At 36.4% G+C, this 12,766-nt stretch overlaps 1 protein-coding gene across 1 annotated transcript in view; it reads right to left on the bottom strand.

Annotated features, from left to right (window-relative positions):
- Window positions 1-12,766, bottom strand: part of KCNIP4 (potassium voltage-gated channel interacting protein 4) — a 443,407-nt gene that overhangs the window by 430,315 nt on the left and 326 nt on the right. The gene's annotated exons all lie outside the window — the stretch shown is intronic.

Below are 12,766 nucleotides of genomic sequence, written 5' to 3'. Positions count from 1 at the left end.
TTCCATAATAAGTATTTATCCTGTTGCCTTTTCAATAGAGTAGAACCATGCCTTAGTCATCCAGCCCAATAGGACATAACCCTTTTAACTCAAAGCTATGCTTTCCTAGAAAAACCGGGAATTTCCAACATTCATTTTACACCATGCAGATGCCTGATCTTAGAAAGTCTTTCTCAATTTTGAAGATATTTTCTGTGTTATCTCTGTGCAGGACTGACCTCATGGGCATGCATTAGGGCCCGGGCTTAGAAGATTCCTACACTTGGTTTAATGTTCTGCTCTTGCCATCATGAAATTCTTAATAATATTTGAACAAGGGGATTGTATTTTCATTTTACACTGGGCCCTAGCTCTATGCAAATACTTAATACAAAACAAAGATACAGGCCCAAATTTCACACAATGCTCATTATTCAGAGAAAACAGGTATAGTCTTATCTCTATTCAATTTAACATTGAGGTAGAAAATAGATAAAGGACACAAATCTTATATGTATATATTGATGAATTTTTATATGCACATACACACACACACTTGTAACTACCACCCATTTCAAGATAATGAACACTTTCAACCCATCATATGACTACATCATACTTCTTCCTACAATATCTCCCCATATCAAGGGTAACCACTATTCTGACATATCACCAAAGATTAGTTTTGCTTGTTTTTGAACTTCATGTTAATGGAATCTTACATAATGTAGTTTATTGTTCTTGGTTTTTTTGTTGTTCTTGTTTGTGCTTTGTTTTTTTCAATCTTACAACCCTTTAAGACTGAAAAATCTCTCCACACTTACAGATATTTTTCTATATTGCAATTTAGAGAATTTACAACCAGACCAAAGTCTCAAGGTTAGTAAATGGCATCAAATCTAGTTATGATACTGGTTTAGTTTCTATTGACATGTAACCTATCTGCATTTATTGAACTTATATATTAAGGTGTAGTCATAGAACAAAAGTCATAGAAAGGTCCAGTAGACCACCAATCCAAATGCCTGGTGCATAGTAAATGCTTAATAACTATTCCATAAATATACATTGAACTGTGGGTATCTGCCAGTTAGAAACAAAAACCTGTATAAGCAATCTATATTTTTATGAACATTTTTATTAAAGTTACTTATTATTTATAGTTCTAAGAATAACTTTGGATTCAATCAGAACCATCATCCCAGGAGCACAAATATACTTGAGTCTCACTAGTAAGTAAAGAAAACCTAACCATAAATATGCCTCAAATATTAGAGTGAGGAATCACAACTTCAACAATTTCATTTAAAAAAGTCAAGATACTCTTGCAAAAGAAGTATTTAATACTTTAAAGGAAGTACTAAAAGTACTTTAAAAGTATTTAATACTTTACAAGAAGTACTAAAAGTACTTTAAACGTATTTAATACTTTACAAGAAGTACTAAAAGTACTTTAAACGTATTTAATACTTTAAAAGAAGTATTAAAAATATGTAGAACTCTACAGAGAACTTTCTCTCCTATATACAGTACTATATATATATATTTTTCAGAAAATCCAGGTAAGGATATTAAGCCCAAGTTACTGCATAAAGCAGACATTTGGCAGTCCAAGAGTAAAATTTTCCAATCATGTTGTTCTTACTTCTTAAAATAATGCCAGCTTGGCATGTTTCCTCAACTCTCCCCCAAAGTCCTCCTTCATGTGGTTAACATTGTCAGGAGGAATTCACCACTGAGAGTTTTAACCTGAAGAACCACTGCTATCATCAATGCTCCCTTCTGTCCACAACTGATGAGAACACAGAGATACAGCTTAATCAGAAAAAATGTTCAACATTGCTAATTATTAGAGAAATGCAAATCAAAACTACAATGATGTATCACCTCACTCTAGTCAGAATGGCCATCAACCAAAAGTCTACAAATAATAAATTCTGGAGAGGGTCTGGAGAAAAAGGAACCCTTCTACACCGTTGGTGGGAATGTAAATTGGTGCAGCCACTATGGAGAATAGTATGGAGGTTCCTTAAAAAAATAAAAATAGAGTTACCATATGATCCTGCAATCCCATTCCTAGGCATATATCCAGAGAAAACTCTAATTCAAAAATATACATGCACTCCAATGTTCATTGCAGCACTATTTATAATAGCCAAGACATGGAAGCAACTTAAATGCCCATTAACAGATGAATGGATAAAGAAGATGTGGTACATGTATACAATGGAATATTATTACTCAGCCATAAAATAATAAAATAATGCCATTTGCAGCAACATGGGGAGACCTAGAGATTGTCACACTGAGTGAGGTAAGTTAAACAAAGAAAGACAAATATCATATGATATCACTTATATGTGGAATCTGAAAGAAAAAAGATACAAGTGAATTTATTTACAAAATAGAAATAGACCCACAGACAAAGAAAACAAACTTATGGTTACCAAAGGGGAAGGGGCAAGGAGGGATAAATTAGGAGGATAGGATTAACATATACACACTACTATACATAAAATAGGTAGCCAAAAAGGACCAACTGTATAACACGGGGAATTATACTCAGTGTTCTGTAATAACCTATAAGGGAAAAGAATCTGAAAAAAAGAAAATATATATATATATATATAAACTGAATCACTGTGTTGTACACCTGAAACTAACAGGATATTTTAAATCAACTCTACTTCAATTAAAAAAAAAAAAAAGAAGGATATAGGCAAGTAGAATTGCAGAATAATATATAATATTTGGGGCTATATGAATGTCTATTTATTCGGGGTGACCGTATTGAGGGCTTTCTCACTGTGCCAGACATGATGTTAAGCACTTTATAAACACTTTTTAAAAATAATCTTCATAACGCATCTAAGAGATAGGTAGCATATTGTGCCCACTTTACAAAAGAGGAAACTGAGTCAAAGAGTGGTTAAGTGACTTGTCCAAGGTCACCAGTGAGAGAGGGGCTGATATACAATAGGTCAGATCTTTCTCATTCCAATTATGGGCTTTTCCCCATACTCTTCTCCCTATAAACTTTTATTATATGTAACATCATTTTACTATAAAATGTATTTTGAAGATTTACTTGAGATTGCAGAAGTCGATGTAACAGTCTCCATTGTGAGCTTTGTGCAGACCTCTAGAGGTTCTAGCAATATCTGTTATTGCCCAAATGCTTTTACACTGAGGCACTAATATAGTGTAAAGCTAACTCAAGTCTTTTAATTTTTGCAGTACAGAGGTTGACATGCTTTGAAAACATTCAAGTTAGAAAGACAAGTGAAGGATAATGAATGAGAAAGATACGAAAATAAGGACTGGAAACATAATTAAATGTCAGGGAAGAATTCAGAAGTGGTATCTACAGGACTCCTAAGTGCTCACAAGTTTTCATTAGTTATACAGTTGCCCATTACTATGAATTGTGAGCATCTACTGCCCATTTATTATAGTCTCTTTAAAAAGAGGAAAATGTTTTTTACTTGCATTAAGAAATTAGGCAAATTAGTTTTCTCAAAACAGAAATATCTACTCTGTTTGACATTCAGCAGACATCACCTTCCAATTAATCTTGACCTTTCTGAGGTCAATAGTCCCCACTTCATCCTAGGTCTTTTCTATGTTGTAAGATCTACTTCCTCATTACCCTTCATACCTATAAAATAACTACCTTTATAAAATGCCTACTGTGTGGGTGAAGTATCTTAGGGCATGCTACTCACATTTTTACCCTCCACTATAATTCTAGAAGGTAGGTTAAAATTTAAGCTTCATTTTAGAGACGTTCAGTAATTTGTACAAGTTCTCAGATCTAAGAAGTGTCAGGTCAGGGCCCAGTGCTCAGATCTGTCCCATTCAAACCCTGCTCTTCCCACTTGTTTACATTGCTTCTTCTATCATATTCCTTCATGCTCCCAGGACTTTAGTAGATTCCTAGGCATTTACTTATAAATCCTATAGTGGGCCAGGTAGGCACCCTGTTTGCTACTTCACTAAATAGAAAACAAAGGGGCAAAATTTTAAAAAGCTTCTGGGCCCACTCCTCACATTTGTGGATCACGAGAAGAATGTACATGGAAGCTCTTGGCGGATGGCCTGTTCTCTATTCTCACTCCTAGTTCAGTTCTGCACAATATGGAGCCTGGCGTGCCTAGGTATGGATATTCCAGGCTGTATGTCCAAGCTCACTCCATACCCTTCACAAATAACACTTGGCTGTTCTTCCAGGCTAGAATTACACATACTTTTGTGCAGTCCACCATTCAGAAATTGGACTCAGGAAAGTGGCTCATGCAGGCCCTGAAAGTTGACTCGGGCCACTTGGGTACTCAGAATGTGGGATAAAAGGCAGAGAGTGGGCTACAAGTGATCAGGTCTCCTTAGCCCCGTGGGGAGGGCATGGCTGGAAGAGACCCATAATAAACCCCTCAAAATAATAGTACCCATGAGTCTTCAGAAAGTGTTTTTTAACTGGATGATTGGCAGGAAAGAGGAGCATTGCAATAAATGGGATCATCCCAGGAATCAAAGAAAAGAGCTATAATCATTATTTTTATTTTTCTCCTTGGAGTTGCTAATTATTCACCATCTACAAGACAACTTCAGCTTACTCTACTTTGATTCCAACTGACAACAGCCAAATTGAAATGCCTCATTAAGGGTGTTGCGATTTCTTTCTGCCTGGGTAGACACACTTCTCCAGCTTGCTGGGCCTGTGTGCTAGCCCTAGAGCTCCTGCCTCCAAAAGGCAGACACCTGCCCTGTTCTCACCCCTGCTGACTCTCACTCTGTGGGGAGAAGGCACTACTTCTGCAGGGAAGCACGGTAAGTAATCATGCATCCTTCTAAGAACCTTAGGTCAGATATTATATCCATGAGTCAACCTCATATATTTCTTCTGATCTTAAAGAATTTTTATGTATTTTAATAATACAAGTGAGATGAAGATAGCAGGAGATAAGGAGTGGTGTACTGATTTGAATTTTCTAGTTAGATAGATCTCAATTTTCTCTTTTTGGTAAGAAAAATTATTCAAAGTTCAATTCCCTGCAAGGGCTGGTTCTCTTTTTCCTGTTTTTCACCCCAAATGCCCCCTAGGTCGAGGGAAATATTATTTTTCTCATGAATTAAGTGAGGGAGTAACTTGCTTCGTGCTCGTCCTTGGGTTAGTTTCCTTTGCAGAGCTCAGTTATTCTAATTCTCAGAACTGTCCAGTTGGTATTTGATGAAGGGAGTTCGTAGGAAATCCTTTTGATTTGACTATCACCGTTCACTTCGGATATAAATTTACCTTACCTTTCTTCCATTCTTCCCATTTTTTTCAAGAGATCTCCATTTTTATGTACATTTTCCTGGTTTGGTCCATTGCAAGGTAAAAAGAACTGAACTGAATCTGAAGACCTGGGTTCTCGCTCAGCTTTACTATTCCCCTAATGTAGGATGTCCTTGGACCTCTTTGAGACTTTGTTTCTCTCTCTGAAACATGACAACATAATGCTTATTCTTCTTACAATATAGATTTAAGGATCAAAAAGCTATATCTTTTTGTAGGTTAAAGGAGCATTGTTGGGAATTCCCTGGCAGTCCAGTGGTCAGGACTTGGAGCTTTCACTGCCATGACCCAGATTCAACCCCTGGTCGGGGAACTAAGATCCCACAGGCCCTGTGGCACAGCCAAAAAAAAAAAAAAGGAGCTTTGTAAATTGTAAAGTGCTGTGGAAATAATGTGGTATTAAGTCAGGTAACCCAGCCTTAAAACCAGGCTCTGCTGCTGATTGGTTTTGGATTCCCAGCACGTACAATGACTAGACAATTTTGACTTTCTTTAGAGGTCTAGTAATCCATTAAATTAAAATGTCAAATATTTAAAAACAATCTAAATTCAACCCTGAGTCAGGAAATGAAAACTGATCTCTTTAGATTTTAAGATTTTAAATATAATGTTATATATAAACAGAGGAAAGATTGAAAGTAGGAGATGTTTTACTTAAAATAAGCCACATTCTCAGGAAGGGAAACATAATATGGGATCCCTAAGCATTTAATTCATTTGCTCAATAAATATTTACTGAGCATCTACTAGGGGCATAGGGATACTCCATATGGAATTGGGAGCTACAGAGAGGAGTAAATTGGTGATCCTTTGTCTCAGAGGACTTACCATTCAGTAATGGACACAGGCTCAAGAACATCTACAAGTGGGAGTTTTTAGTAGTGTTATCTATTTTAAGAGTGATCTATTTAATGTCAGATCTATTCTTAAAAGTTCCACTTGAATGTAAGAGAAAAAGGAATATATTTAATCTAAGAAAGACTTACTTGTGGATTGTTTGAAGTTTCAATAAGAAGCTGGTGACCATCTGTCAAGAATGCAAGAGAGAATATTACTGTGTTGGGTGACTACTCGATCGAACTTCCTTGTTTCACAATTTTCTGAGTCTAGTTCCATGTATATCTCGTATGTCTTAGTGGGTGTCCATGTGATTCTTTTCCAAGGGCATGTTCTAAGTTTGGACATGAATGGCTCTGTGCTACATGCATATAGAGTATTTTATAGGTGTCTTTATATCTTTTGGCTCTTTTTACAAACATTAATACAGAAAGTCCCAAGATGGATCCAAAGAACATGATAGATCATCTGCTTCAAGGAGCTTCTGGTCTAGTTGGTGAAGTAAATACCAAGATATTAATTCTTTGACTAGTGCCTGCCAAATGCTTTGCATGCATGGTCCCATTTAACTTTCACAACTATGTAAGCCAGGCCCCGTGTTTAGACCCATTTCCCAGATAAGGAACCCGAGGCTTAAAAAGCTAAGTAACTTCTATTTGGTGTGTAGCAAGTAAGTGGTACCACTGGGACTCAGGACTATATTTAACAAATACTTATATAACACTTCTCATGTGTTTCACAAATAGTAACTCCTTTGTTTAATCTTCCTAACTACTGTATGAGTAGACACTAGTATCGTTCCCCTTTATGAAGGAAAGAGACAGAGACTCAGTGACTTGCCTGAAGGCACACAGTTAGTAAACAGTACATAGCTGGTGTTTGAAGCCAGGCAGTCTGGTTCCCAAACTTTGCTGGTAACCAGTCCATAAGCTGCTTCTCAAATCCAGCTAGATCTGACGTCAGAGCCCTTATAGGTACCACTGCACCGAATGGCCTCTTCCTCGGTGTGCTCTCTTCTGAAGACAAACAACTGTAATACAACTTCAGTGACACGAAGAGAGCTAAGTCAACAGTCTGTACACAGATTTTGCTCCTCTGTGCTCACCCAGCCTCCTTAAAGCACCAACACACCAGTCTTTCCACTGCTGACCTACACTTTGCCATTCTTTTCCTGTGTCTTTAATTAAATATTAACATTCATTTGCCCTTTTCCATTGTGTTAAAGATAATCTTTTCATCCTGTCTCATCTAGATAAGCTTCACTCAGTAACAGGTACCAAACAGGTTCATTGTGATATAAAGTAAAGAATGGGAACTCTGATCCGCTCCACTGACATATTTTAAAGTGGCAGTTTGAATATTTGTTTTGCACTTACTTCTTTTACATAATGTCAGGATAATAAATTATTTCTGAATACTGAGACAGTGAAAAGGTTCGAGTCCAAATTAGTCATACTAAGTGGTTGTGACCCTTCCTAAGGGTCAAACAGACTCTGTTGAGAGGTGGTTGGTTGGTTGGTCTTTGCTTTACATAGTTGTAAGTACATCATGGTGAGGATTTAGAGGTCCACGGTTCAGTGATTTGGGGGAATGGCATAAGGAGGTTTTCTGAATGTTTCTTGCACACTCCATCTATTGGGAATGGAATGGAATGGCTTCTTGCTAAAGTGGGACGAGTACTGGACTGAGAACCGGGCCTCGATTCAAGTCTCATGTTTGCCACTGACGTACTACGTGATCTTGAGCAAGTCTCTTATGTTCTCAGAAGCTCAGTTGCTTTATTGCTTTAAGGGTCATAGTGCATCAACATTGCATCATTGTTCAGACACAACTGAAGGATGACGTTGCGGCTGGCGCTTAACGTGTATAATCTGATTTACTCTTCAAAACAAACCTACGAAGTGCATGTTTTTATTTACATTTTACAGAAGGGAAAGCTGATCCTTAGAGAGGTTAAGTAATATGCTCAAATGGTAAGTCACATTCGGGGCTGTCCAAGTGGAAAAGCTGTGCCCTTCACCATTTCGGTGCCCCTTCCAGTGCCATTCAGCTCTGCAATTTGATAACTGTACTCATTGTCCCTTTTGACCTGGTGCATTTTGTTGTTGCCCCTTCTTCCCGTTTATCTCCTAAAAATGTCAAATGTTCACGGTTTTTGGCAGCCCGTTGCAACCTGAGTGACTGTTTCTTTGACAACATTTGCTTTCCCAGACTCTGGAAATTAGACATATTCTTGGTTAGTCAGGCAGGTTGTCTGGCTGTGTGTATAAAGGTCCCTTGAATTTCTACAGAAGGTAGGGGATTCTCTGTGTTTCCATACTGCGGGACTAAGAGAAATGTTATGATTTTACTTTTAGAAATTATGACGTATTAGAATAAGTGTATTTAAAAATAAGAGACAAAAAGAGAAAACAAGAGTTAAAAATAAGCCAGGGGAGGGAGAGATGGTTGAAGAAAGATTACTCTTAGAAATGCTTCTTACAACAAGTAAACATATACCTAGAGGATATACAAGAACAAAATACCCCAAAACATTAACACTATTTATTCATGAATGGTGGGATTGCAGAATTTCTCATTTCTTTTCTCTTTTGAAACTTTGCTAACTTTTTCCAAGCAAATATTCATTATTTGTGTACTAAAAAAAATTAATGCAGGGACTTCCCTGGTGGCGCAGTGGTTAAGAATTCGCCTGCCAATGAAGGGGACACGGGTTCAATCTCTGGTCCGGGAGGATCCCACATGCCACGGAGCAACTGGGCCCGTGAGCCACAACTACTGAGCCTGCGCTCGAGAGCCTGCAAGCCACAACTACTGAAGCCCCCATGCCTAGAGCCGGTGCCCCGAAACGAGAGAAGCCACCGCAATAAGCCCACGCACCACAACAAAGAGTAGCCCCTGCTCGCCACAACTAGAGATAGCCCGCTTGCAGCAACAAAGACCCAACACAGCCATAAATAAATAAATAAATAAATAAACAATTTTTTAAAAATGCATACACATATACATACCTATGGCAAGTAAATCACAAATCATCAAGCAAAGACAGCAATTTACTTTGTGGCAAATTTCTAGACTAGATTAACTTCCTAGGCAATGGTGGCGTCAAAAAATATATGTCCCTTTGTTAATATCTCTGATGTCATTCATTATTTCAGCCTCATTCCATATTAAATCATCGGTGTGACGTCTTCCTAAAGTAATGTAACTCCTAAATAGCTATACAACAGGAAGTCTTTAGGGGAAGAGCCTATTTCAATCAGTTAATTATTCCCATCTTAAAAATTGTATTTACTTTCTATCAATTAAAATGGATCAATTAAAAAACTTGCAATTTATGAAATGCATCCTTCTTTATTTATTCTTATTTTGTCCTCCATTCAGTATGCCTAGACTTTTCCTGATTTACTGCAGTTTCTCAATTGCCCTTCCTTCTTCTCATGATTCTGTTTTTTATTTTTTGAATTTTTGAATTTTATTTTATTTATTTTTTATACAGCAGATTCTTACTAGTTATCTATTTTACACATATTAGTGTATATATGTCAATCCCAATCATGACTCTTAACCATAGACACAATGCCACCAGACTAGTCTCTCTAAGACACATCATGTGGGAAAGATGCAGTTTTGAGTACATACAGTAATTTCCACATTACCTATAGGGTCTTTCCAAGATAGTTACAAAATAATCTCTTCATTATCTGGTTCTCTTACTTTTACATCAAAGCACATTACCCTCGACTCTTACCTTCCCAGACTTTCTGTCCCATATTCATGCCTTGCTGAGTCTCTGGTCTTGTGCTTTGATTCTTGTTTTTTTCTGGCCCATGACAGTCTTCATCTTCTCTTCTGCTTATCTTCTTTCTAGTGGGATCTCTTCTTAAAGCCTTCTCCAAGTACCTTGCATGTTGAACTCACTCACTCTTTTTAATTATCCTTTAGTAATGCAAATCCTTAGCATCTATTTTATCATTTAATGAGACTTCTTAAATTATTCTCTAGGAGATATATATATATATATATATATATATATATATATGTGTGTGTGTGTATATATATATATGTATATATATATGTGTGTGTGTATATATATATATAGAGAGAGAGAGAGAGAGATAAAACTTCGGCTCTCCAACAGGACTGTAAACTTTTGAAAGGGAAGAAATCTGTGCATTTCCTTTATATCCCTATTAGTGTCTTGTACAGTGTTGAGAACATAGCAGATGCTTGACAAAATTTCTCTAAATCATATTCAAGTTCATGATAACTAATTGAATTGAATCCTCCACCAAATAAATGCAATTCCATCATTTGTAAATCAAATTTTAAGTACAAGATTTTTCTAATTAAACAAACTTGAATAATTAATGTTTCATCTATTTTATATTTTTATCTCTGAATGGAGCATTGCTCATGCTCAAATGCTTAACTAGTTAAAATAAGCTCTTCCTCTGACAACTTCCTGTCAAGTGGTTATTTAAAACTCTGAGGTGTGTTGCTTTAGGAAACTGACAAATTGGTGATTTAATATGGAATCATGCCTAAATAATGGATGACAGGGGAGCTATTAATAAAGGAACCTATATTGTGGTGCCCCCAAAGACTCGTGAATAACAGGAGAGTTATCTTAAGTAGACTAGCTGCCTGCTAAAGATTGTGGGCTCATGAAGAATTGTTTCCTCATTTCTTTTACTGCTCTAAATATTTCTGGGCAGTTTTGTACTTAGCTGCTATTCTTATTAAACTGCCAAATCCAGTATGAAAGGAGGGGTTGTGCTTTTGTAATTTAGTATTCTGATCTGCATCCTCCCATCGTGAGGTTTTCTACCATCAAAACAGCCTAAAAAATTAATATGCAGCTTAAAAATAAGCTCTGAGTGCCATTGAAAGCTAAAAGTCTACTATTGCAGAAATCCAGGCATAGAAAGGAAGACACTCTATATAAAATAATTACCAGTTACATTCCTATTAGCATTGTCCTTTAAAGCAAAATTATTTTTTAAAAGACATTTGCAGAAAAATCGCTAAGGGTAGACTTTATCTAATAACTTAGGTTTTAAAAACAAAAAATATAGTTTTATCATTATTGCCCAATATTGCATCTTATGTGCAAAACTTTGTATTATTATAAAAAGTTTCTTTTAGTATTCCTTCCAAGTACCTGCCAAAAAGGCTACAATTTTCAATCCTTCCACCTTAAGCCCATGAAAAGAAATACTATTTTCTCAAATACTTTCTTTAATGGAGAATTTAACTAAATTTCCAGCTTTATTTAAAGACCTAAGGCAATCTCAATGAAAGTTAGGAACAGGAATCACCAAAATAATGCACAAAAATTTAACCTTTATCAATGGAAAATTAATAAAATTGAAACAAAATGAAGCCCACTTATATATTTTTAAGAACCTTAAAAAATTCACTAGCTGTTATGCTTGAAAAGTGAGGATTTGTAAGCAATATTAAGCAGTGGTGGAGTTTAGCTCTAGATTTAGAATCAGAGAAACTGGATTTGAATTCCAGCTACACAATCTGTTGCTCTGTGATCTTGTGTTGGTCTCACGATATCTGAGTTTTCTGACTTTTAAAGTAGGGATAATAATGTCATTCCTACTTATTTCACCAAGTGGTCTCGCAGAATAGGAATGTGAAAATATTTTACATCTATGAAATACTCCATAAATATAAGTTATTATATCCTTGTATTTACTGTTATACAAAGTATGCATGTTTTAATCCCTTGTGTATATGGAATAATTGTACCCTATGATATTTCAGAGAAAAAAGCTGCTTAGAGAGAAACTATAGTAACTTACATCGGATACTATGTGCTAGACATTTATACAGACATTATTTGATTTAATTCACAAAATAAGCCTCTAACTTAGGTGTTTGTTTCAAATCCAGTTTACAGATTGAGGAAACATAAGCTCAAATAGGTTAAATACTTGCCTAGGTCAGAGCATAAATACCAGAGTTAGCTCGATCCTAGATTCTCTCCAGATACTGTCCTCTTCTCCACCATAGGACATTGAAAATCTCTTCTGCTACAGGACTGATAAAAATGAGAGTCCACTTCTGGGAGGAATCTACCCCCACGATAAAGGCTTCGATGGTTCCTGCCTATCGATGTAGACAAAGGACAGAAGATGCCCCCTCTTTAGACAACCCTGACAGTACACCTGTTTCGCAAGTTTTCCCAGTGTGACGTCTTCCTACTTTTTCCATGTATTCAATCTTTTCTGTGGTTACTCTGCCTCCTTGCTTCTATCTTCTCAGACAAGGGAGCAAATGAGAAGATGAAAAACAAAGTATTAAGGCTGAGTTAGAAAGGAACTACACCACAGAAACAGAAAAAAGTCATATTTTCTAAGTTCCTATTATGTCTTTGCTTCTGGGTTATCCAATCTGTTAATAAGAATTCCCTAGGTATGTATTATTATCACCATTTTTTTAACAGAATAAATTTGCATGCAGTCAGGTTAGGTAACTTGTCTTGGAGGCTAGTTTGATTCCAAAGTGTCTGTTTCCACAGTCGCGCTTGTCCTATTACAACAGAAAGCAAAATAGGGAACACAGCATAGCTTAAGGCCTTCATTGTCACTGGGGCTGTAT

Source organism: Eschrichtius robustus, chromosome 4 (assembly GCF_028021215.1).
Source record: "Eschrichtius robustus isolate mEscRob2 chromosome 4, mEscRob2.pri, whole genome shotgun sequence".
Classification (NCBI taxonomy): Eukaryota; Metazoa; Chordata; class Mammalia; order Artiodactyla; family Eschrichtiidae; genus Eschrichtius; species Eschrichtius robustus.
The sequence above is the reverse complement of the archived record's forward strand: the minus strand, read 5'-3'. Positions and strand labels throughout refer to the sequence as shown.